The sequence below is a fragment of the Apium graveolens genome, chromosome 8, assembly GCF_009905375.1.
Source record: "Apium graveolens cultivar Ventura chromosome 8, ASM990537v1, whole genome shotgun sequence".
NCBI lineage: Eukaryota > Viridiplantae > Streptophyta > Magnoliopsida > Apiales > Apiaceae > Apium > Apium graveolens.
The window spans coordinates 29,612,215-29,636,148 of NC_133654.1; the positions used below are offsets into that span (position 1 = coordinate 29,612,215).

The following is a 23,934-nucleotide window of genomic DNA, read 5'->3' on the forward strand; positions in this document are numbered from 1 at the left end:
GCACTTGAAGGAGAAACACCAGTGGGGATGACCCAAGCGATTTTGTCAACAATGGAGGTACCTTCGCATTCAACCTATGCCGCCACCCAAGGAGGAGCCCAGGTAGGGGCAACTGAACCTCAACCTCAAGGGACGATTCCCCCGGCTCCTCAAGGGACGAATCCCCAACTTCAACAACTACATACACCTGTGAATTCTTGACCCGTTGGGTATGAGTATTCAATTATTGTGACCACCAACCCCCCTTATGAAATGCCCCTTTACCCCGAGGTTGGAGAAAGTGGACATGCTGGGCGGAGTGAAACACGGGGGCAAACACCCCCTATATACAAGGTTTGGCTCCTATCCCCGAGGATCAGGAATTTTCTGGTCCTTATACTGAGAGAGACTCCGAATCTTTGGATGATGAAGTGCCCCCAAGAAGGAGACGTGCTGGCAAAGAGCAGATGCCTGATGGTAACCAACGTCCCAGGAGCACCTGAGGGACAAATCCCCAAGAAGTGCGGGAGAGAATCAGGGCTCATGAGGCTGAGATTCAAAGGCTGAAGCGCGACTTGGAGGCGCACCATGCCTCCAGACCCCCACTACCACCTAGAGGAGAAATCCTCCTCCAATCATAGACCTGGATGGTCCGTCACAAAGAAGGACTGTTGTCCCAAGAGCTGATCCAAGCAATCTTTTTCCCCTTGGAGATCCTGATGATCCTACTCCACCATTCATCGAAAAGATAATGAGTGCCCATATCTCAAGGAAGTTCAAGATGCCCACTATCAAAGCATATGATGGCACTGGAGATCCCGCTAATCATGTCAGGACATTCTCTAATGCACTGTTGTTGCAGCCCGTGAATGACGTTATTAAGTGTAGGGCCTTTCCTCAAACCCTATCAGGAATAGCTCAAAGATGGTATAGTCGTTTGCCCTCGAATTCTATTGGGTCCTTTAGAGAATTAAGCCAGGCTTTTATTAAGTAATTCATCAGCGGGAGAGTGCATGAGAAAAGTTCAACATCCTTCATGAGCATTGTGCAGGGAGCAAAAGAATCCTTGAGAGGCTATCTGAGTCGTTTCACCAAGGAAGCCTTGAAGGTCCTGGATCTTGATGACAAGGTGGCTATGATAGCACTACAGCAGGGAACCAAGGATGAGTTCTTCAAGATGTCATTGGCCAAGCGCCCTCCTGAAAGTATGTTACAGCTCCAAGATAGGGTCGAGAAATACATCAAAGTGCAGGAGAACATGAGGAAGACAGTAGTGAATAACGAGCCCGCTAGTGGCAAGAAATGAAAGACTGATCTGGAGTATATTGCTAAGGACAAGTTTCCTAGAATTGAGTAAAACACTGATTCGACCCCGAAGAAGGGAAGACCTGGGTAAAAGTTCACTGAATATGCTAAATTGAATGCTCCTAAAAGACAGATCTTGATGGAAATTGAGGAAGATAGAGATATTCGTTGGCCTAAACCCCTGAAGGCTAATCCTACCAAGCTAGATAAGAGTTAATATTGCAGATTTCACAAGGATGCTGATCATGACACCGGTGAGTGCAGGCAGTTGAAAGATAAAATAGAGTTTCTCATTTGAAAAGGAAGATTGAGCAAGCACACTGGAGATGGAGGAGATAGGAATAACAATGGGAGAAAGAACATTGAAGATCGTAGGAGGGACCAAGATGATCAGGGGCGAAATCCCAGCCTAGGGGACCGGTTATAAATGCAATCTTTGGAGGACCGAGACCCCGAGGGCCTGTGATAAACACAATTTTTGGAGGACCAACTGCTGCTGGATTATCCAGGAACTCCAGGAAAACATATACCAGAGAGGTTATGCATATTGTTGGGGAAGCCCCGAAAAGGGTCAAGATAGGAGTAACAATGTCATATGATGATTCTGACTTGGAGGGTATGAAATTTCCTCATGATGACCCGTTGGTCATAACACCAACAATAGGGAACAACCCGGTGAAGAGGGTCCTTGTAGATAATGGTGCTTCAGTGGATATCTTGCTCCATGATACCTTTTTAAGGATGGGTTATAATGATTCTCAACTGACCCCGACCGATATGCCAATATATGGATTTATAGGAGTGGAATGCCCCGTAGAAGGGATAATTAAGTTGTCAATAACCATAGGTCAGGAACCAAGGCAAGCAACGCAGATGTTGGACTTTGGGGTGGTGAAGGCTAGTTCAACCCACAACGCAATCATAGGAAGAATAGGGATACATGCCTTCAAGGCAATCCCTTCTTCTAACCATTCAGTTATGAAGTTTCCCACTCGGAATGGGATTGGAGAAGAGAGAGGGGATCAAAAAATGGATAGGAGTTGTTATGTGGCCTCTCTGAGGGTAGATGGAGTTGGGGGGCAGGTTCTGCCTATTGAAGATCTGGATATCCGAGAGAATGATGAAAAAAGAGGGAAGCCAGCAGAAGATTTAGTTTCAATTCCTTTGGCTCCCGAGGATCCTGAGAAAGTGACTTTCGTTGGAGCAACACTAGAGGAGCCCCTTAGAGGGAAGTTGGTGAAATTTTTGCAAGAAAATAGTGATGTGTTTGCATGGTCTGCAACCGATATGCCAGGCATAGACCCAGAACTGATCACTCACAAGCTAAATATGGATCCAAATTGAAAGACAGTGAAGCAAAAGAAAAAAAGCTTTGCTCCAGAGAGGCAAGAGGCTATTAAATAAGAAGTAGAGAAACTCTTAGAGGCTGGTTTCATTGAGGAGATACAATTTCCAGAATGGTTAGCAAACCTTGTGATGGTAAAGAAGGCTAATGGAAAATGGAGGATGTGTGTGGATTTCACCAATATGAATGACGCATGCCCAAAGGACTGTTTCACATTGCCAAAGATAGATACATTAATAGATGCTACTGCTGGACATGAGATGCTGAGCTTCATAGATGGATTTAGTGGATACAATCAGATCAAGATGCAAAAGGATGACATCCCAAAGGTATCATTCATCACTGACTTTGGTGTTTATTGTTATCTTGTTATGGCATTTGGTCTCAAGAATGCGGGAGCCACCTATCAAAGTTGGTGAATAAGATTTTCAAGGATCTTATTGGCAAGACCATGGAAGTTTATGTTGATGACATGTTAGTTAAGAGTCCAGTGAAGACTGACCATGTAACCCATTTGAGGGAAGCTTTTGAGGTCCTGAGATACCACAAAATGATGCAAAATCCTGCAAAGTATGCTTTCAGAGTGGGATCTAGATAGTTCTTAGAACTGATGGTCTCCAAGAGAGAAATTGAGGCAAATCCTGATAAAATAAAGGAAATCCTGGATATGGAACCGCCAAAAACTATCAAAGATGTTCAAAAGCTCACTGGAAGGGTTACTGCATTGGGGAGGTTCATCTCCAAATCCGGGGACAAGTGCTTGTCGTTCTTCAAGTCCTTGAAGAAAGTTAAGGATTTTGTATGGACTGAGGAAAGCCAGAAGGCATTCGAAGAATTAAAGAAATATATGGCCCATGCCCCGTTATTGGCCAAGCCAACCCTGAATGAAATCTTATACTTGTACCTGGCCGTTTCAGAAAATGCCTTGAGCGCTGTATTGGTTAAGGAGGAACTTAAAGTCTAAAAACCCGTATACTATGTTAGCAAAATTCTGCATGGGGTTGAGTTGAATTATTCAACTATTGAGAAGTTTGCTCTAGCCTTGGTAATGGCTTCAAGAAAGTTGCGTCCTTATTTTCAGGCTTATTAAATTGAGGTGCTAACAAATCATCCATTGAGAAATATTATTCATAGTCCCAAGGATAGTGGGAGGCTAATTAAGTGGGCAATAAAGTTGGGAGAATTTGACATCAAGTACAATCCACGAACGGCAATAAAATCCCAGGCATTGGCTGACTTCGTGGTGGAATGTACCATACCTAACCAAGAAGTCAGGGGCAGGAAGACACTATACCTCAAGACACAGAAGTTGATAAAGAAGGCAAAGAAAAGGACGTTAAGGAGAAGGAACATTGGGTTCTCTATTTTGATGGAGTATCAAAAGCAAATTCAAGTGGAGCAGGGCTAGTTTTACAAAGCCCCGATGGATTCCTAATTGAATATGCTATGAAGTTAGACTTTCCAACCATAAACAATGAAGAAGAATATGAGGCTTTGATAGCTGGCCTCGACCTAGCAGGGACACTAAGAGTCAAGAACTTGAAGGTCTGTGGAGACTCGAAGTTGGTCATATCCCAGGTGAAGGGAGAGTTTGAGGCAAGGGATGATACAATGGCTAAATATGTCCACCTAGTAAGAGCTGTGATGACTCAATTCGATGAGTGCCATGTTGAGCACATACCAAAGGAGGAAAATGCTAAAGCGGATGCGTTGTCAAAGTTTGCTTCATCTGAGATAGGAAAGTTCAGGAAGCGTATACTTCCGTATTTTGAAGACACGAAGCATTGATGTTAAGCTTGTAGCTCCTATAGGGCTGGGAATGTCATGGATAGATCCAATTAAGGCCCATATTCAAACCAGTTGGTTGCCAAATGACGTGACTGAAGCCCGAAAGCTGGTTGTTTGAGCACTGAGATACTCTTTGATTGATGGGATTTTGTATAAAAGATCTTATGTGGTTCCTTACTTAAGATGTCTTAGGCCTGATGAGGCACACCTGGCTCTTGAAGAAGTACATGAAGGTATCTGTGGGCAACACCTGGGGGCAGAGCATTGGCTCACAAGATACCCCGTTTAGGCTTCTATTGGCCAGAGATGATGGCCGATGCCAAAGGGTATGTAAAGAAGTGCGATCGTTGTCAGAAACATGCACCTGTCATTCGACAACCCCCCGAGATGTTAACCTCCATCAACTCTCCCATCCCCTTCATCATGTGAGAAATGGATATACTTGGGCCTTTCCCCATGGCCACGATACAAAGAAAGTTCCTGATTGTAGCCATTGATTATTTTACTAAATGGATTGAAGCCAAGCCTTTGGCCAAGATCACGACTAAGCAAGTTGCACAATTCCTGTGGGAAAACATCATGTGCCGATATGGAATTCACCGTATCCTAGTCACTGATAGTGGAACACAGTTTAACAATGAGGAATTTAAGAAGTATTGTGAGGAAAATGAAATTGAATTCTGGTTTACATCTGTGGCTTACCCGCAAGCCAATGGGCAAGCGGAAGTGGCAAATCGAATAATCCTGGATGGACTAAAGAAGAGGATCGAGAAGTCAAGGAATAACTGGGTGGATGAAATACTCCTGATTCTATGGGCCTATAGGACTACTTGTAGAGTCACAACTGGAGCAGCTCCCTTCATGTTAGCATATGGGGCAGAGGTGGTTGTTCCTGTGGAGATATCACATTTGTCTCCCAGAATCCAAGCTTTTAATGCTGAAGAAAATGAGGAGGGGCAGAGATTAGCCCTGGATCTAATTGATGAAGTACCCAAGAACTTGTTAGGGCAAAAACACGCGCTAATAATACACGCAAGTATATGCGTTCGCAGGTAATATAGAATACTTTCTAGTTCGTTCCCACAGAGACTCAGACTAATTATTGTTCAACTAAACTCACTCACCAATGTATGATTACTTCTCAATGTTAAGACACTAACACTTAGAATTGTTGACTAAATATTAACTATAATTAACTACATAATTAACCACTTAATTAACACTTCGAATTAACAATATTAAAACATTCATGAGATCACAACTTCATTACTACTTCCTTCAATAGTTATTGTTATTACCCTTAGCATGCAACAGTGATGATATTAATCGAATAACACGAAACTAATAAAAGCCAACTTTCATTGTACTAATACCATTCTACCAAACATCCACAATTAAGATAGAAGTTGAATAGGCATAAATTATGTTGAGTCCCTATATGTCTACAGAAATTGACAATATAATGATTTAAGCACAAGTTATTCCTTTTGATTACACAGGGCGAATAAAATAGTTAGAGTTACCCACTAATCATGCAACATCATACATGAACCTATGCTAGCATGGCAAGTTCTAAATCTTGAGATCCACCGTCGCTTCACAAGAGATTAACACCCTATCTTATATGTTCGCGACGCACATAAGACGAATACGCACAACCAATACTAGATATCATACAATCATCACACACTAAAGTATTAAACAACTAACTAAAGAATTCCATAGTAAATCCGTTATGACCCCATGATCACGAGTAGCCCATGATAGCACTTATCGTCATCATGGGTTCATATGAAAATATGATAGACAAACACAAGAGAATAATAACTAAACTAATTATATTAAACCAGAGTACGTCACAAGAGTAAATAGGTTCAAAGCAAAGAAAACTAGCATCCAACGTTATAACGAAATAAAGAATCACAAGAAAATATGCTTCCTCTTCGTTGCGGTGTGCTAAAATGGTCTTCTTCCTGTCTCCTTCTCTCATTGCTTAATACCATGATCCAACCTCTTGAAAACGTCTCTAAATCTACTTATATAATAGTCCCATAAAACTCAGATTACATAGAAGTGGAAGCCAAACAGAAGTAGAAGTCTTAAAACAATTTATCTTTTTTCCCGACCCTGCGCGGCCGCTCAGCATAGCTGGGCGGGCGCTCAGCTTTCTGCGCGGCCGCTCAGCATAGCTGAGCGGGCGCTCAGGACCCTACTGGAAAATTCCTGAGTTTGCTCCGTTTCTTCGCTGTAATCTGCCCCTTTCTTTCCTCTCGCAATGCTGAACACATGCCAAGGCTTATTCTTGATGATTACTCCTCCGAAATGCAACTATTACCCTAAAATGCACAAACACTAGAAAAACACATCAAATACACAAAATACTTGATTTCAAGACACCAATTTAAGCTATTTTAAGACGTTCTAAGTGGTATAAAATGCCACTTATCAAAGTACGAGATGAGGCACATGCAAAGATAGTGGAATACCAGAAAAGGCTTCATTCTACTACAACCTAAGGGTTAAGGAAAGGTTCTTCAAGCAAGGTGACTTGGTTCTGAGGAAGGTGGAAGCTTCTGGTGTTGGGCAGAAAGGGAAACTTGCCCCAAATTGGGAAGAACCATACAAGGTCGAAAGTGTTCAACTAAGAGGAACCTACAAGCTGGAGACTATGGATGGTTTTGAAGTCCCAAAAACCTGGCACGCGCAGAACCTGAAGGTTTACTATGTGTAAAATGGTTGAGCATGATTCTCACTTGTCGAGATGACAAGTAGGTTTAAAGCACCTTGAAGTTTTGCTTGCCTAGGATAAATTTGATAGAAGATATATTTTAGTTTTATCAGGGTTGAACCCATCTCGTGTAAGGTGTTAAAAATACCAAGTTATAATGAGAAACGTTCAGTTTGATCTAGCTTGTTGGATTGTTATATTGTGAAGGACAAAATCAAGTTATAAACTTAAGTTCGGAAACTCAAAAAGTTGGGCTATGATTGAATCACTAAGAAAAATGAGTAAAAACATCCAAAGTCAATTACAAAGTTTTAAAATGTCTGAAGAAAAGAAAAATACATAATGCAAAGAAGTTAGGCCTTAGAAGGCTCGGATTCTTCAGAGACTATGTCTGAAGTCTCCTCGGATGTCTCCTGAGTTGGTCCCTCAGAAGTTTCTTCAGAAGTCTCCGCAGAGGTCTCCTCAGAACTACCCTCAGACGCCTCAGATGCCTTTAGGGACGCTGGTTTTGGAGGCTCTTCCACCCTAGCCTTCTTTACAATAGGGTCGGCCTCTTCTTCAGAAGAAGATTCCTCCTCTTCAGAGCTGAATTCAGGCTCCTTCCTCTTCTGGCCTTGGACCTGGCTTCCTGATGGCGCTCTGACTGGGGACGCTGAAGTACCCTCCTTAATAAGATCAGCTAGCTTGTCAGCAACGCCTCCAAGTATTGGGACATTCATAGGACAAGGGAAGGGAGCTTGCTCAAGAATCTCAGGAAACTCGTCCTGGATAGCCTCTACAACAGCATCCCAGCCTTCCTTATAGCTGACTGGGTGCAAGAGGGCATCATACTATACCATTAAGTCTTTGAACTCCTGTGTGTCCATCTAGCCATCAAAGACTTTATCCTTTTGAGCTTTAAGGATCGCAATCTCAGCCCGGGCCATTTCCAGATCAGAAGTTGAGGAGGCAAGTTGGGCTTTGAGAGTCTCTATTTGCTGGTTAGCCTCCTCCAGCTTCTTGGTTGTATCCTCCAGGCCAACCTTCTAAGCCTTAGCTTGGTGAAGCGCCCCTTGGAAATGGAAGTTCGCCTACAAGAGAAAAAGAGAAAGTGAGAAATAAGGAAAATCATGACAAAAAGCTATGGATAACAAAAGGAAAAAGACGTACCGTCACCAGGGCCTGAGCACCGAAAAGCTCGTTAGCCTCCAAGTCCTGTTGGAGGATAAGATCATGATAGTCTACAGGGGAAATAGACTGGATAGACCATTCCTTGGCAAGTTTTATATTGCCAACAATCGAGTCCTTTCCCCGGATTTCTCCGGAAGGCTAGAAGAAGGCCCCTGGTTTCTGTTTTGTACGCAAGGGTTGGCTGGGGCCTTCCTCATTTCCTTCCTTTGCCTGAAAAAGGAACTCCGGAAAGCGATCCCCAAGATGCGGGTCCTTGAAGACCTTCCCATCACGCTTCATTCTGGTCGTTTCCAGGTCTTTAGGCTTGGTAGCCTCTCCGATCCTCTCTGCTACTACAACGAATAAGTAAAGTGAATTGAGAAAATAGTAAAGTAAAAAGGTGGGAAAACTGAAAACAACTAGAAAGGGAAGAAAACGTACCTTGTTTGGGAACGGGAGAAAGGCCACGCTCCACAAGAACGGTCTCTCTGATAAGATCCCAAGAATGTGATGTCCCATTATCCTGGGTAAGGAGGTTGAAGGCCTTGGTCTCCTCCTCAGTTAAAATAATGTCGTTCGGGCTTCCATCCACGGCTTGCCCAAAGGACGAGCGAAAGAGAGTCCCCCAGTCGCCGCCTTCCCAGAGGACATAAAGAAATTCTTTTTTCTACCCCAAGTTGTTATCGGGGATGATTTCTCATTTACTATATGAGGGACAGTGGGGCGCTGGTTCAAAGAAACCCACCCCGGATTCTTGTCAGGGCTGTTCTTGAACTGAAAAAATTTTCGGAACAGGGCGACCGAAGTAGGGACGTTATGCTTGGCGTATTGGGATAAATAGTAAAGAATCAACCTCCAAGAGTTTGGAGGGAGTTGGCAAGGGCTGATGCCTATATCAGCTAGTAAAACCGGAATAAAAGGATGAAAAGGGGGTCTGATACATGCCCTTAAGGTATCCCTAAAGACACATAAAGCGTCTTTCTTCCAGTGGCAGGCCCTGTCGGCCGGACCCGCAAGAACCAACTTGAAGGGCTCCTTGATCTTGAAGAAAGATCTCATCTTCTCCAACTCCTTTGGATCCCGGAAAATATTAACGTGATCATGTGCATCCAGGTGCGCGTCGGACGGGTACTCATCCCCTCGCGTATTAATCATATCGATCAAAGAGGTATACCTGGACCGGATGGGGAACTCATTAGACTTTCACTATGCCATAAGTGGGCTATTGTAATGCCTAAATGGTGTTACAATAGGCCCAAAAAATGTTACATTAGGTCTATTATAACACCAGAGGGCATTACGTATACGAGCATTACAATAGACACCCTAATGTAACACTTCAGTGATCTATTGTAACAGAGAAGAAAACGTTACAATAGGCAGCTACTGTAACACTAAAAGGCCCAAATGTAACATAAAACAAGTGATAGAATAGCTTGACCAAGATTGCATAAGTGGGATCCACATGTGGGCCCAGATAGCATATTGTAACAGTATATTTTATCTATTACAACACCATTTTTTTGTAATTAAGCAATACTAGCATTTATAATGTAATACCATATTTAAACATACAATACAGTAGGATAGACAAACATAATGATTAATTTTAAATATTTTAAAATACATATTTTTTAAACAACATTCCCAAGACCAACGTAACATCAAAAAAGCCATACATAACAGTCCCATCTCCAAACCAAGTGTAAATGATAATTCTACTAGATTATTACAAGTACATTGACAACCATAACTTTGAGCGATGTACCAATTTAAAACAATATACAATATCTAAGAAGTTGGCTGCCTTGAGTGACACAGGGTTATTGTCATCTCGATCACTTGAATTGGATAAAGAGTAATCCCTATGAGGTACATTTTTTGAGGTACCTACAAGATGAGATAAACGCTTAAAATAAATATATAAATCTCGGATCAAAATTTACGGACACTAGGAGATTACACAGTTCTCGACCAAGTGGAGAATAATATTAAAGTAAATGCAAAAAAAAAAGAATTATGTAAATTAATCATGTACTTGTTGACTTTCATATAAGAAATGACATTGCTGCAAATATCAACCATATAAGAAAACAGGTAACTTATTATCAAGTGGATAAAAGGTTACACTTCTAACACATCCAGTTCTCCTACGTGACTTCTGATCAGAAATCTATAACCAAAAGTCAAAAAAGATGAGAAGTATTTATGTTCAACCAATGTCATAGGGCGTAATAGATTTTGTTATTACCTTCATGTATACCAAAAGTCTGTGATCTTCCTCTAAGTAGTAACCAACTAATTTTACAAGATTAGGATGCATCTGCCCAAGATAGTTGATTTCTGCCTGCAAGTCGAATGATATAACAACATATTGCAACTGTTTCTACAAGCACTAGATAAAAGAAGTTCTACTTTATCAGTTCTTATTTACCAGCCATTTCTTGTGCCCCTGGAGCCCATCTTGATTAAGCCTTATTCATTTATTCTATTACAATTTAAAACAAGATACACACAAACATATCGGTCCATCCTAACAACATCGAAACATTTAAATTAAATAAAAAAAATCAAGATCTGAACAATAAATTGAAAAATAATTAGAAAAAATGTTAAAAAAAATAAATGGGGCAAAGTGGATAACATACTTTGCTGGACAAATTCACGCCTAAATAAATAATATTTAATATCTCATACCTATCCATTTTTCTTAAAGATTAACAGGACAAGTTACCGTTTCCTGGTCAACAAGTTTATTTCATTTATCACATTTTTCATAAAAATACAAAGTGGTGCTTCAAGCCTTCGATATCTGCCAGGCATGAAGTAGTAAAATAACTTTTGAGGTTGTAAATGCCAGGCATGAATTAAGTTAAAAATGCACACAGACTATTAGTTATAAAGTTAAATTTTAGTAACTTGCAATAGCAGGAAGTTGATCTCTACGACAAGCTTAAAAATAGTAGCACCTACAATGTAATCAAATCAAATCGAAAAGCCCAAATGTAAGCAGGGTTATTAATTCACAAAGTACAATCATTTTTTTGAATTAAAAATCCAATCTTTATGCTATATATTACCAAATTAATACATGAAAATAGATTACACAAAACTAATCAAGTTTCCAATCACACCCAGATTTAAAATGATAAATAATAATTAAAAAAATTAAGAGAGTAAACATGACAGGTGTGTAGAATTTAAGCTTTAAGCATTCTACAACTTCCCTGTTTGGCAGAGCAGCTTGGAACGGTATTGGATGCAGCTATAATAACTCTGATTTACCAAGGATCATATCCTTGTAAGAACTTGCCTATAATCTAAGTAATTTATAAATAAATGAATCTCATCTGCATACTAAATTCATAATTCAACTCGTATTCAGGAACTTGTCCTCAAGCGGCTTAAATGGGAAAATTGTGTCTTCTATAGCCAACCTCACAATGGTAAGATCTATGTAATGCTACCACTGGAATATCATTTTCTGGCATGAAAATCAATGATAATGGTAAAATAATAAATTCTGATTTTTATATCAAAAAGAAGTTGTAAAAACAAGTACCTATGGCTTGAATTCCGTTCAACGGTGCTCATAAAATCTGCTGGAAAACAAAGGTAAAAGGTGCAGAAAAACCAATAGAAAATCTGCTGGAAAATGGCCATAAAACCTGCTGATTTTTTTTGAAAAATCTACTAAAATGCACTTAAAAACTAACTTGAGTCAGCACTTGAATCAGTTCTAAAATTCATCGAGAAAAGCTGTAAAAGAGCGCTTGTAAAAGAGCTCCAATAACTCAGAAAATCTGTTGGAAAATGCTACCTTATATGCTGAATTTTGCTGCAAAGAAGGCCATGATGTGCAACATTAGAATACCTTTTATAAGGATCTTTATTGTGAAAAACGTTACCATAGTGGATCACAAGCTCTGCACCTTTATTGTGAAATCTCTAAACACAATTACTCAAAGGTACAAGTTGTATACAACAGTGAAGTCATCAAATCCGGAAAACTAGTATTAGTATTACATTTTCTGTTAACTAGTATTAGTATTACTAGTGGCAGTATAGTGAAACAACTTCCACCATCATCTAAATATATTCAATCCTATAAAGTACATATATGAAAGTTACCTTGCATTTGAACTTCACTGCATATCGATTTAATTCCGATCAAACTGTATTAACAAGTATATAGACACAGTTTAACTACTCGTAACAAAACCAAAAAATGAGAAAAAAGAATCTGAATAACTCAATTCGAATATTTGGACTAGTCATTACAAGTATCTAGGACTTATTCAAAATAGATACTTATTACCTTTTCAAACTCTTGGCCACTGATTGCTTCATCCTTCGTTATCTTCCTAAGCTCTTTCTCAAGCTCTCTATAGCTTTCTTTGGGAGCTGTTAAGCACATAAGATAAATGGTTTAAAAAACGGACATATGATAAATCAACTATTCAAATAGCTTAAGAGATAAAATGTCAAGTACTCGATGATCGACAAGTATGTATTTGTAACCTGTGCATGACAAATTCGGACCATGGAACCAAGTTAATATATTAATACGATCATTTGTTTATCTAATATTGTCATGCCATCTCATTAATTTTATAACATGGTTAAAGACTATATTGAATTAATAAAATTTTACCTTAATACCCATTTAATAAAACCTTCAGACAATGATCTGCAAAGGTGAATCACTGTCCATATAAAACATTTAGCCATGGATTACAAGTCAACTTCATCGTCCTCATGACCAAGGACTCGTATCACAGAGCCAAATAATTCTTATCATAATAGCAACAAAAATATCACTCATTATCATTTAACAACTCTAATATTATCATGTCACTCATCTATTCATGATAGCCACGCAAAAATATATAAAATTATAACTATAACAATAAAAACAAATTCTGAAGCAATAAAGTAATAGCTCAATTCATAATCGTCGATATAACAATACAAACACTTAATCAAAAACCTCATCATAAAGTACCGAACCTAGCAATCTAGACCATTAAACTAGACATACCAACAAAAAATATCATAAATTTAACTTATAATTGAAAACCCAATCGAGTTAGAATGAGAAAAGCCCTAAATTGACCTTAATAGAATCTTTAAATTGGAACGCCAATTTTATAGTCCTAATCTCTTAAGATATCAAACTGAAAAATATAGTTCAAAATATGCAAAACAGAACCCAATTAAGATATCGGAGCCCCTTTGAAACCTTAATCGACTGCAAAATTATATGAATATAAAAATTAGAAATCACCTTTAAAATAGAACCATAGACATCAAATCTTCGATTTGCTTTTCAAATCCTCCTTAGATCTTGTTCTTAAGACAACGTTTGGAGAGAGAGAGGGAGAGAGAGAGAGAATTTGAAAGAGAGGGTCGTGAGAAAGACAATTATTGTCTCAGTGTTTTGTTTGGGAGAAAGTATACCCGTGTGTTTCCATTTAAGGGGGAAAACTACCGCCCTAAATTTTAGTGAGTAAAGAGCAAAATATTTTAATATTTTATTATTATAATTTTAGTTTTTATTTAATTATTAAATTATTATTTATGAATTAATAAACTAAAAAAGTGACTTTTATATTAATGTATAATAAATTTTATAATTTTGTATTATATTATATAAACCGTATATCATTTAATAATCTTTTTTATTTTACTTTTTTATTTTTAATTTATGAAATATTATTTATAATATAAAGACAAATGAAGTAACTTCTGTATTTATGTAAAATTTATTTTTTATAAATTTGGTTATATTATATATTACATTTTTCATTCACTAATAAACAAGAATATAAATTGTAATACTAATAAATAATATTTTCACTTTAATATTTTTAAAAAATTAAAAAATAACTATTGTAACACCAGCTGCTGGTGTTACATGTTGTGCAACACCGATATTTCTCTGCAACACTAGTTTTATAGCTATTGTAACACAAATCAAGAGGTGTTGTAATAGGACAAATATTTCTTAACTAATGTAACGTTGTTTGTAACATTTGCATTACAGTAGCTCACTTATGACGTAGTATTTTTAGCCACGTTCATCTTGGCCAAACGAGTCATTCTCTTATCTGCTGTAACACTCCCAAATCCGGGGTCGGGGATTCGGGTTGTCACGAGTTCCATTTCCCTTATCAATACTTAATCTTAACAGTCAACCAACTACTTCGTACTATGACCCCACAATATACACACACACACCACAAGTTATAGTCTCAGAGATGAATACCAAAAAAATAACACCAGTCATTTTATTCCACAATTATAAACCATTACACCTTAAAAGGGTTTCTGAATAAATTTACATATTCTTTGCCATTATTACAATTCATAAGTATGCATAAGTCTGGTACATCAAAAGTTGAAAGCCTAGCCTATTGGTAGTTCCTACCTCAGCTACAACGACATCAACGCCTACAGGAAACTGCAGAACGTTTCCTATCCACTCATGAAATGGGAGCTTGGTCATGTTCATCTTGTCTATCTGTTGTTGTGTGATGAAAGAAGAAAGCAAGGGTGAGCAACAAACCCACCAAAATAATATGTATAATGATTTACAATATGTGAGCATCCTCATAGTACTCATGAAAGTCTTGGTCAAGTAAAAATGAACCAAGTTTGATATCTTATCACGACCAAGTCGCAAAATATTCAGTATATATGTATATACACTTTTCAAAATCTTGGAAGTCCTCTTCCATGCATAATATACACAGAGTTCCAGTTTATAACTGTATAAAAATATTATTGCAAGGTGATCTCATATATCTAACCTTGTCTCAACGTTTTTGTGAAAATCTTTGTCATGCATAAGATAATCATTAACCAGATATAAGTTGAAAAGATGAAGTTACAAGATACTCCAATATACTTATATCTTTTCCGAATACTACTTGAACTACCACCGTTCAAGGTATAATTAGTTTCAAAAGTTCATCACATAGATGAGACTACAAGAAAAGACTTGGATAGATTCAATCTTTGAAATATCATTATAAATAATAAAGTTACGAGATACTTCATTAAGTCCCGATATATATATATACACCTATATATATACATTTCATACACTCCTTGAAAACCTCTGTTATGAAAATTATAAACAGAGTTGTAATATCCAATGAATTTGGAAAGGAGAAAACCTTGGCATAAACCTGATATCTTACTGATCAGGAAAAGATACCAATAAGTAACCTTTTCTACTAGTAGATGGACGAATTCCCCACTGGTCATCACCCTGGCCGCATTAGGACCTATGTTGGACTGCCACTCAGCCACTTACGCATTGATGGACTCCCACTGAGCCACTTACACTTTCATGGACGCCCACTGAGCCCATGTTGCTTATGCCGACTCAAATAGATGGACTTACTTCCCGAACGTTGGGCAAGTAATCAAAATGTTTTCACAAAACAGCAACCTCGTTGCGAATATAAAATAAACCACAGAGCCGGATCCCTCAGGTTTTGAGCGAGTATTTAAATCCCCTTCGAAAGGAAGATCTTAAATATAAAAATGAGTTTTGGGATTTGCTCTAACTTTTAAAAATCATTTTGAAGACTCGAAAACATTTTTAAGAATGTTTGGAGTAATGCTGATTTAATGAAATAAATCAGTCCCGATATATTAGAAAATATCTGAATATTATTATTTAAATAATATTCCCATAAAGGATAATCTCTATAAAAATAATTGAAGTAGAAGTTTTAAAACTCATACTTGAAATGAATAATAAATAACCAAAGATATACTTATACGAAAGTACGATCTTTATTTGAATAATCGAAAATAAGTTTGATTATCGAAACATTATTCTTTAATAAAATAAAGAATATTACTTAATAAATAAGCGGAGTCATAAGTCCTCGAATGAATATTCAAAATAATATTCATTAAATAAAATAAACGGAGTCATAAGTCCTCGAATGAATATTCAAAATAATATTCATTAAATAAAATAAACGGAGTCATAAGTCCTCGAATGAATATTCAAAATAATATTCATTAAATAAAATAAAGTTATCGAATAAACCTTATTTGATTAATAGTTTTGAAAACTATATATATATATTATATATATTATATATTATACTCGGGAACATCGACTCCCGGTTTAGCAATATGTTCACCTTTGGGTCCCCTATACTAAGGATATACGCAACTACTGCTTATCTCTAGCATAGGTATTATGCAACTTATAAGCAATCGAATCAATAATTAGATATCAAGATTACGAAACAGACATGCATATATACCATATCAGCATGCTCCAATATATCGCAAGATTTGCTAATAACAATCATGCACTTATCACAAGATAATGCATATACATATATACATCACAACAACAGTATAACGGGTTAAAAACTTGCCTGAGTGCTCCCGAATAGACTTAAGTTTAGAGTGGGTTCGATAACCTATAAACAACAACATAAGTCGGAATTAGACCCTGGTCGCTTAAGAAACTAGACTTTAACCAATTGAACCCTATCGTTCGCTTATGGTCACTTCTACGCTTAACGAATCACATAAGTCATTCAAGTACCCTCGGCTCCACCATTTTTAATAAATTAACCATTAAGAATTTTAAGGCGATTCTTTCGCGAGTACTCTACCAATTTCCTAATCTACTTTACATAATTGTTTCATACTCCAATTAGTCATTTAAGGGCCTTAACCAAGGTTTCAAGGTAAGGCGAGGGGTAATGGTTCGTTCACGAAACGCCATTACTTAAAATGGTCGTTTCTCCTAAACCGTACATCGGATTCAAGCGAACCACATATCAAAACAAAGCTCGTAACATGAACTATCTAAATATGGCAAAGGTTAGAATCTTTCAATGAGTTCACGGATCCTAAAGTTAAGAACAGGTCAGTTAAGGAAAATCGGGCATTATGACGTTTATGTTTACGCGATTTCCAATTTAATTAACACTCTAAATTATCATCAATTCACTCACAACCACCAATACAACAATATTTAACCATCATACTACTAACTCAGTCCCCAACTCCAAGTTTTACCAATTTATCCAACCAATCAAAGACCCAATATTCAAAACCAATACAAATCCACCAAAACTACTTATAATCAAAGATCAAGCCTTAATACTAACAATGCTTCAATAAAACTTAATGGAATCATAAAATCAAAGCTATGGTTTGAAGTTGATACCTTCCTTGGTAGGTGCTAAGTTTCTAGGAAGCCTTAGGGAGCCTTTATCTAACCTCCTACAAGCTTGATCTTTCCAAAGAAATCAAGAATACAAAGTTAGGTTTTGCAGTTTCTAAAAGTCGGATTTAAAGAACTGTAAAAATGAGGGTCTTAGCATAATTATTTGGACGAGACTTGTGAACCAGAGTTGTAGGCCATCTCAATACCTTTCCAACAAGCTATAGAACACAACATTTGAGTGAGTATTGAAGGAGATATGGTAGTTTTAAGTTGCTGCTCTGGTTTTGGCCGAGAGCAAGGGAAGAAAAAGTGAAGTAAATATATTTCTAGTTTGATTAAATGATTTGTGTGGTGTTTAGCTTGGTTACTTCCTTTTGTTGAAATTAGATTGTTACCATGGTAAAAATTGTGTGGCTCACAATCAACCAACCAATCCCTTCATTTGTCATGCTTATGTCACCATGCCTATGTCATCTTTCTCATGTCATCCTCCTACACTTGTCTTCTTCTTGTTGGTGTGATGACATCATCATCCACTAACCTCTTTGATTAACCCCTAATTACTTGGCTAATGACCGCTTTTCTGTTATACGGTTCGCTTAACTTTCGTTCTCGTTTATCGTTTGAGGGATCATACCTGGGATCTTATTACTTAGGTTCCCCTACACCTTTCTCAATATTTTATATTCCTTTTATGATCATCTCTAAAAATCCTTGAATTTAAATCCTTTTTATCATGTTACCTTATACTCAATTCTTTCGGTATCTGGTGGATTTTCGGTAAAAATCAAAGTGTTCGGATTTGGATTCTGACGATCTTTACATACACTTACATACCATATAGAGTACTAATAAGACCTCAGAATATCAATAAAAGAACTGCTACATTGTGTGGCATGAAAAGTTTTCTTATTCAGCATAATCAGCAAAATCACTATTCATAAGGTTTACAAAAAGTCCAAATTTTTTTGGGTTATTACAGTCTCCCCTCCTTAAAAGGATTTCGTCCCGGAATCAGATAGAAAATGAATAGGAATACTTTCTTAGCATTGCACTTTCTAACTCTCAAGTTAATTTTCCCACATTGTGGTTCTGCCACAAACCCTGACTAGCATGATAACCCTTCTTCTAAGCACTTGTCCATTTTTGATCTATAACCCTTCCTGGTTGCTCTATATAGGTTACGTCTGGTTGCATGTCTATGCGCTCATATGCCCCTATTTGTCTGGCATCCGGATTACACTTCCTTAACATTGATACATGGAACACGTTATGAACTTGCTAAGGTTTGGGGTAAGGCTAGCTCATATGTTAACTTCCCAATATGACTTAATATATCCAAGGGTCCAACAATTCGTGGACTTAGCTTTCCTTTCTTTCCGAACCACATCCATCCTTTCCAAGGGAATACCTATAACAGCACTAGGTCCCCTACTTCCTATTCTTTGTCCTTTCGTGTCAAATCAACATACTTCTTATGTCCATCTTGGGCTACTACCAGCCGTCTTCTGATTAGATCTATTATATCCTTGGTCCTTTGGACTACTGCGGGTCCGAGCATCTTGCGCTCTACAACTTCATCCTAACATAAGGGAGATCGACATTGTCTTCCCTCAAGGATCTCATAAGGCGATACCTCGATACTGACATATGATCGATTATCGTAAGAAAACTCAATCCGCGTTAAGTGATCATTCCAAATTCTTTCAAGTCTTATTGCACAGACTCTCATCATAGCTTCTAGCATTATAGCTTTTGCTTCTCAATACTCCTTCTTTTCTTGTTCGTAAGCGTTACTATCTTCCGTACAGAATACTATTCTAGATATACCTTTACTCGCTAGAGTTTTATAACCTTTTAATAACCACGTCTACCTTAGTATCACGAGCGCGTTAGATTTGGAATACCACCGCACTGGTACTACTCCTTTCTAGCTGCTTCTATCTTCAAAAGCTTGGTCCTTCGTATAGAAGTAAAAGAATTTATTGAGAGATCACTATGATCATGAACACTTGTTACATTGTATAGTTAGTACAGAAGGTGGCCAGCCTTTAGTACTTGACAAGCAATTAAATAATAGATGGTATCCTACTAGGCTTCTATCACACAGATAGATAGTCATTCGGCAATACCTCCCCTTCTGGAAGGGTTGTTCTTCTCAGCTTATATGAAATAAAAAGGAGAGAAAAGAACGAATTGAAGAGAATTGTATGTATATAAAATATACTGCCACAAAATATTTGGCTTGGAATCTACCTCTGAACTATAGAGGTTTGTCATAGGAGAACAAAACATATACGTATATATATCAACATCAAGTATTATAGCATCGTATTTCACGTGTCTGAATATTTACTATTCCGTTCATCATTCTATGGACCCATGCTCTTGCTCGAGCTTATAAACAATCACCTTTGAAACTCCCTCGACATCGAAAATCGAATCTGGGATTTCATTCTAGACGTCATCGTTATTAGAATTCTATGCTTGCATCGCAACCTTCCTCGTATAGTGATACGACTCTCTATTAATAAGAAGGAATAAGTATTTAATAGGTAGATAATCGACTTAATTAGCCTATCAATGATAACTTATACACCACCACGACCCGATTAGTGGTACTCACGCTCAACATCCATTCCAATACAACTCTCACGGTTGTTAGTAATCGGCTCATTACTCGCAGAATCATTTCTGTATTACTATGGCTCACCATTGACCTACTGTAGTCATTCATTTTTCATGAAGTTTTAATAGCTAACCATACGGAGTCCATTCATATCATATCGAATCCTTCTAAGGAGGTAACATAATCACCATTCATGATTCGTGAAGAACACTCCTGAACTTGGCGTACATATGACATGAAGCAGATAAAATTGCAGAAGAGTTTCAATAAAAGCAACGATAGCAGGTTAATACCATTATTAACCATATGTCTTTATAAGGAGACATGAAGCTCAAAGGTTCATTTAGTCCTTTCGTAACATGGTCCTGGCTTATTTCAAGATATGACCTTATAAGATAGATAGCCCGCTCACGGCGATTTCATAAATTAAATCTTTACCAAACTACTATCACGGTTGAGTATCGCACAATCATCAGAAGGAATGTCAATCTTTCAACCCATAATACAATCTTCACGGCTTTAACCATTATCACTGTATTCCTCTAGCACGAGCGCCGATAATTGTCTTCTTACACTTAAAGTGCCAGCCACCTCTTTGGCCTTTCCTGATAGTAATATTTCCTTACAATCAATGTCATTTTAACCACCTTCACTAAATTTTCTACCTCATTTCAAATCACTGCTTATGTGAAAATGCTTTTCTTAAGTCCTTGTGGAAAAAAATCACCATTTTTCCATAAGTCACTGCCTTAGTCTTTAAATGTAAACATTATCATGGCTGACTCTCGATCGTACTTCAGACGTCTCTTATCTTGGGTCCTACTTGTTTTCACCAATCTCGACCTTCATTGGGTCGATCTATACTTTCTTATGCTTCAACACGTGCCCACCTGACATTATTATAATTACGTCACATTTTCTTTATCAAAATTTCTATTCTTGAGAACTTTGAATATTACCTTTTTCCTTGTAAAACCTCTAAGGTTATCCTTGAATCGTTCCTCCTGTATTCCCTAGATACAAGGCATATCAAAATACCATTTACTAATACTAGAACCATTGTCTATGTACTTCTGAAAAATTTCTCTACTGATCTTTAAAGGTTGTTACCTTAGTCCTTCGTTCCATACTACCCAAACTCATAATGTCCCTATTAAGGGTGAAATGCCATCCTTTATGCATTCCCCTAGGATTCATTTTAAGTTACCGATGTTCTATCCTTAATTCCACCTTTAAAAAGGTACATGCATCCTTACATGAATAAATCAAGTCATATATCCCTGATAAGGGTGTCTTATTCAATCATTCCCATCTCGATAGTATATGCCTAATTTCACAATAACATCTGTATTCAAAATGAGGTCAATCAATATGGCCTCCAAAAGATAACAACGGTTATCTACATTTCTTGCCTGATTCAGTAATGATAACAGGGATGTTCTAGAAGATATTGGTCGTGTTCAACGTGAACTTCCTTTTACTAAATCCTCATTTACTTTTGTTGTTTATCTCAACAGTCATCTCAATGTTGAGATATCTTCTATACTTGGTGTCTCCCTTTTTGGGTATCAAGTCACAGGTCTTTCATACACTTCCCATTCTTGAAGGTCACTTCCTTCATCCCATTTTCCTAATATATTGTTATCCTGTCTCCCCAGCTCATCTGTGTTTCCTTATTAATCCATCGATCTATCTCAAAGTTTCATCGAATACTCTCAATTTAAAGGGAATTAACTATACGTATCGCTTACGCCTTCAAACCTTGAATTTATCTCATGATCAGTCACCATCGCGCTGATGATGACACACTTCTCTATATTTATTGTAAGGGTTTCTTAGGGTTTCCCATACCTAACTCCCTTATCACTTCTCAACTCTATTTCCTTTATATCCCTTTATACTCCTTCCCTTTTCAGTCTTTTATTTTCGTTCTATTACAACCATTACATGAACCAACACAACATAAGCATTGATTTCAAACATCCCGTCATTATGGATTCGTGTCCTCAGAACGAATCTTAACAACTTTTATAACTTAGATTCATAATTCATCATACTAGTCCGCCTTTGTTCTGGCTCTAAAGCTTTTACACTACCTCCATAACCTTGGGAAGTACTTTCCCGAAAATAATTGTCTGAACTTTAATCAGTTTATTATAACCTCTGGCTCCGTGCCTTTCTTGTCCTTTCACCAACGGGTAGCCTCTCTCTTAGGAGGGTAAGTGACAAAAACAGTCTTTTGTGCTTCGTCAATCATTTAGAATCTCAAATGATTCTTATATTTCCTTTAGCCAGGCTCTTTCCTCGACTGGGTCAACCTGTTCCTTGGAACTCTGAGAGCTTAGCGACTTAAAGGTCATGAAAGGATTTCCTACCGCATTGTTTCCTCAAGGTGGTGGTTGGGATAATAGTCTAAGTTCTTTTTAGACAGGTCCATGAATTGCCGTATAGGAGTACCGTCTCGGGTCTCCTTTCCTTACTCGACTTTCTGTTTCCTTAGTATAAAATGTTTCATCCTTCTCCCATACTTGGGGTTATCTTATACGTTAAAATCCTTGTTTTCCACTTCATTATGTTATGGGCTCCTTCTTTCTTAATGGCAACATCCCTGACTATCACATTCGGGGTTTGCCCTAAATCTTATTCCTCGAGCTATGGATTTCATCTAAGATCCAGTCCTTACGCTCTTAAACGTTTGGAACCCAATTTCTGTAGGAATACCTCGTTATTCCCTTATCATCTTTCTTGGTATTAATCTCTTCTCCAGTCATTGACTCTCTGCCTTCATTCATCACTTTTTCTTGGCACAATATGATCTTTTTCGATAATTCGGGCTGTATTGCAATCTCAAACATCATTTCGGTACCGGCTCCGGTTACCTTCACTTCTATTTCCATTTTCTCAAAATCTCTTATCAACTCTCCCAAAGACATTTTCATCTTGAGTCTCTCCTTTATACTAAGGGCATTAGCCACCATTTTGGCTTTCCCTGGATGATAAAGAATCTCATAATCGTAATCCTTGATTAGCTCTAACCACCTCCTCTGGCGCATGTTGAGCTCTTTCTGCGTGAAAATGCACTAGAGCACTTATGGCTTGTGTAAATCTCCCACTTCTCTCCATACAAGTAGTGCCTCCAATCTTTAGGGCAAAACTATTGCCACGAGCCCAAGCTCATGGGTGGGGATATCGAATTTTATATTCCCTTAATTATCTTGACGCGTACGCGATTACCTTGTTGTGCTGTATAAGAAGCACCCTAATTCCTTATGCGAAGCGTCACTACAAATCACAAAATCTCCTTTTCCATCCGGCAACGCCAACATATGAGCTATCACCAACCTTTGCTTCAGTTCTTGAAAGCTGTTCTCGCATTTCTCTGTCCATTCGAACTTCTCAGTCTTATGAGTAAGCCGCATTAAAGGGGCTACTATCTTTACGAACTTGAACGAACCTCCTGTAGTACCGGCCAATCCTACCTCTGGTAATCGCCCTAACCATAGTCATCAATTTCTCAGTGGTCCTTTATTCATTCTTGTCAGGATCCTCCACGGGATTCTTTTTAGCAACAATCCCTTCTAGGACAACATCCTCAACCACTACATCCTCAATATGAACATCATCCGGTCCCGCGTTAGGACGCTCTATCGGATCCATAATGTGATCTCCAATAAGTAATAAAACATCATCGCGTTGTTGCTCCTCAACCTCAGGGTTCGGAGTCCCGCTACCATATACGATAACGAACTACGCTTCTATCACGATATTTATAAGGGTTCCCATAAGGGTTTTAACTG

The 23,934-nt window shown here is 37.9% G+C and overlaps 1 long non-coding RNA gene across 5 annotated transcripts; it reads right to left on the reverse strand.

The window, feature by feature from the left end:
• Positions 1–7,458: 7,458 nt before the first annotated feature.
• Positions 7,459–13,757, reverse strand: LOC141677252 (uncharacterized). 5 transcript variants are annotated; one of them, XR_012557371.1, is made up of 6 exons: positions 13,582–13,757; positions 12,613–12,698; positions 11,857–12,469; positions 8,736–11,778; positions 8,295–8,647; positions 7,459–8,215 (listed from the first exon to the last, which is right to left on the reverse strand). It is a non-coding gene; the product is annotated as an uncharacterized LOC141677252 (long non-coding RNA). The 5 variants fall into 5 exon arrangements; XR_012557370.1 differs by having other exon boundaries at positions 8,736–10,184; positions 10,546–12,469; XR_012557369.1 differs by having other exon boundaries at positions 7,462–8,215; positions 8,736–12,132; positions 12,426–12,469.
• Between the last annotated feature and the right edge of the window lie 10,177 nt (positions 13,758–23,934).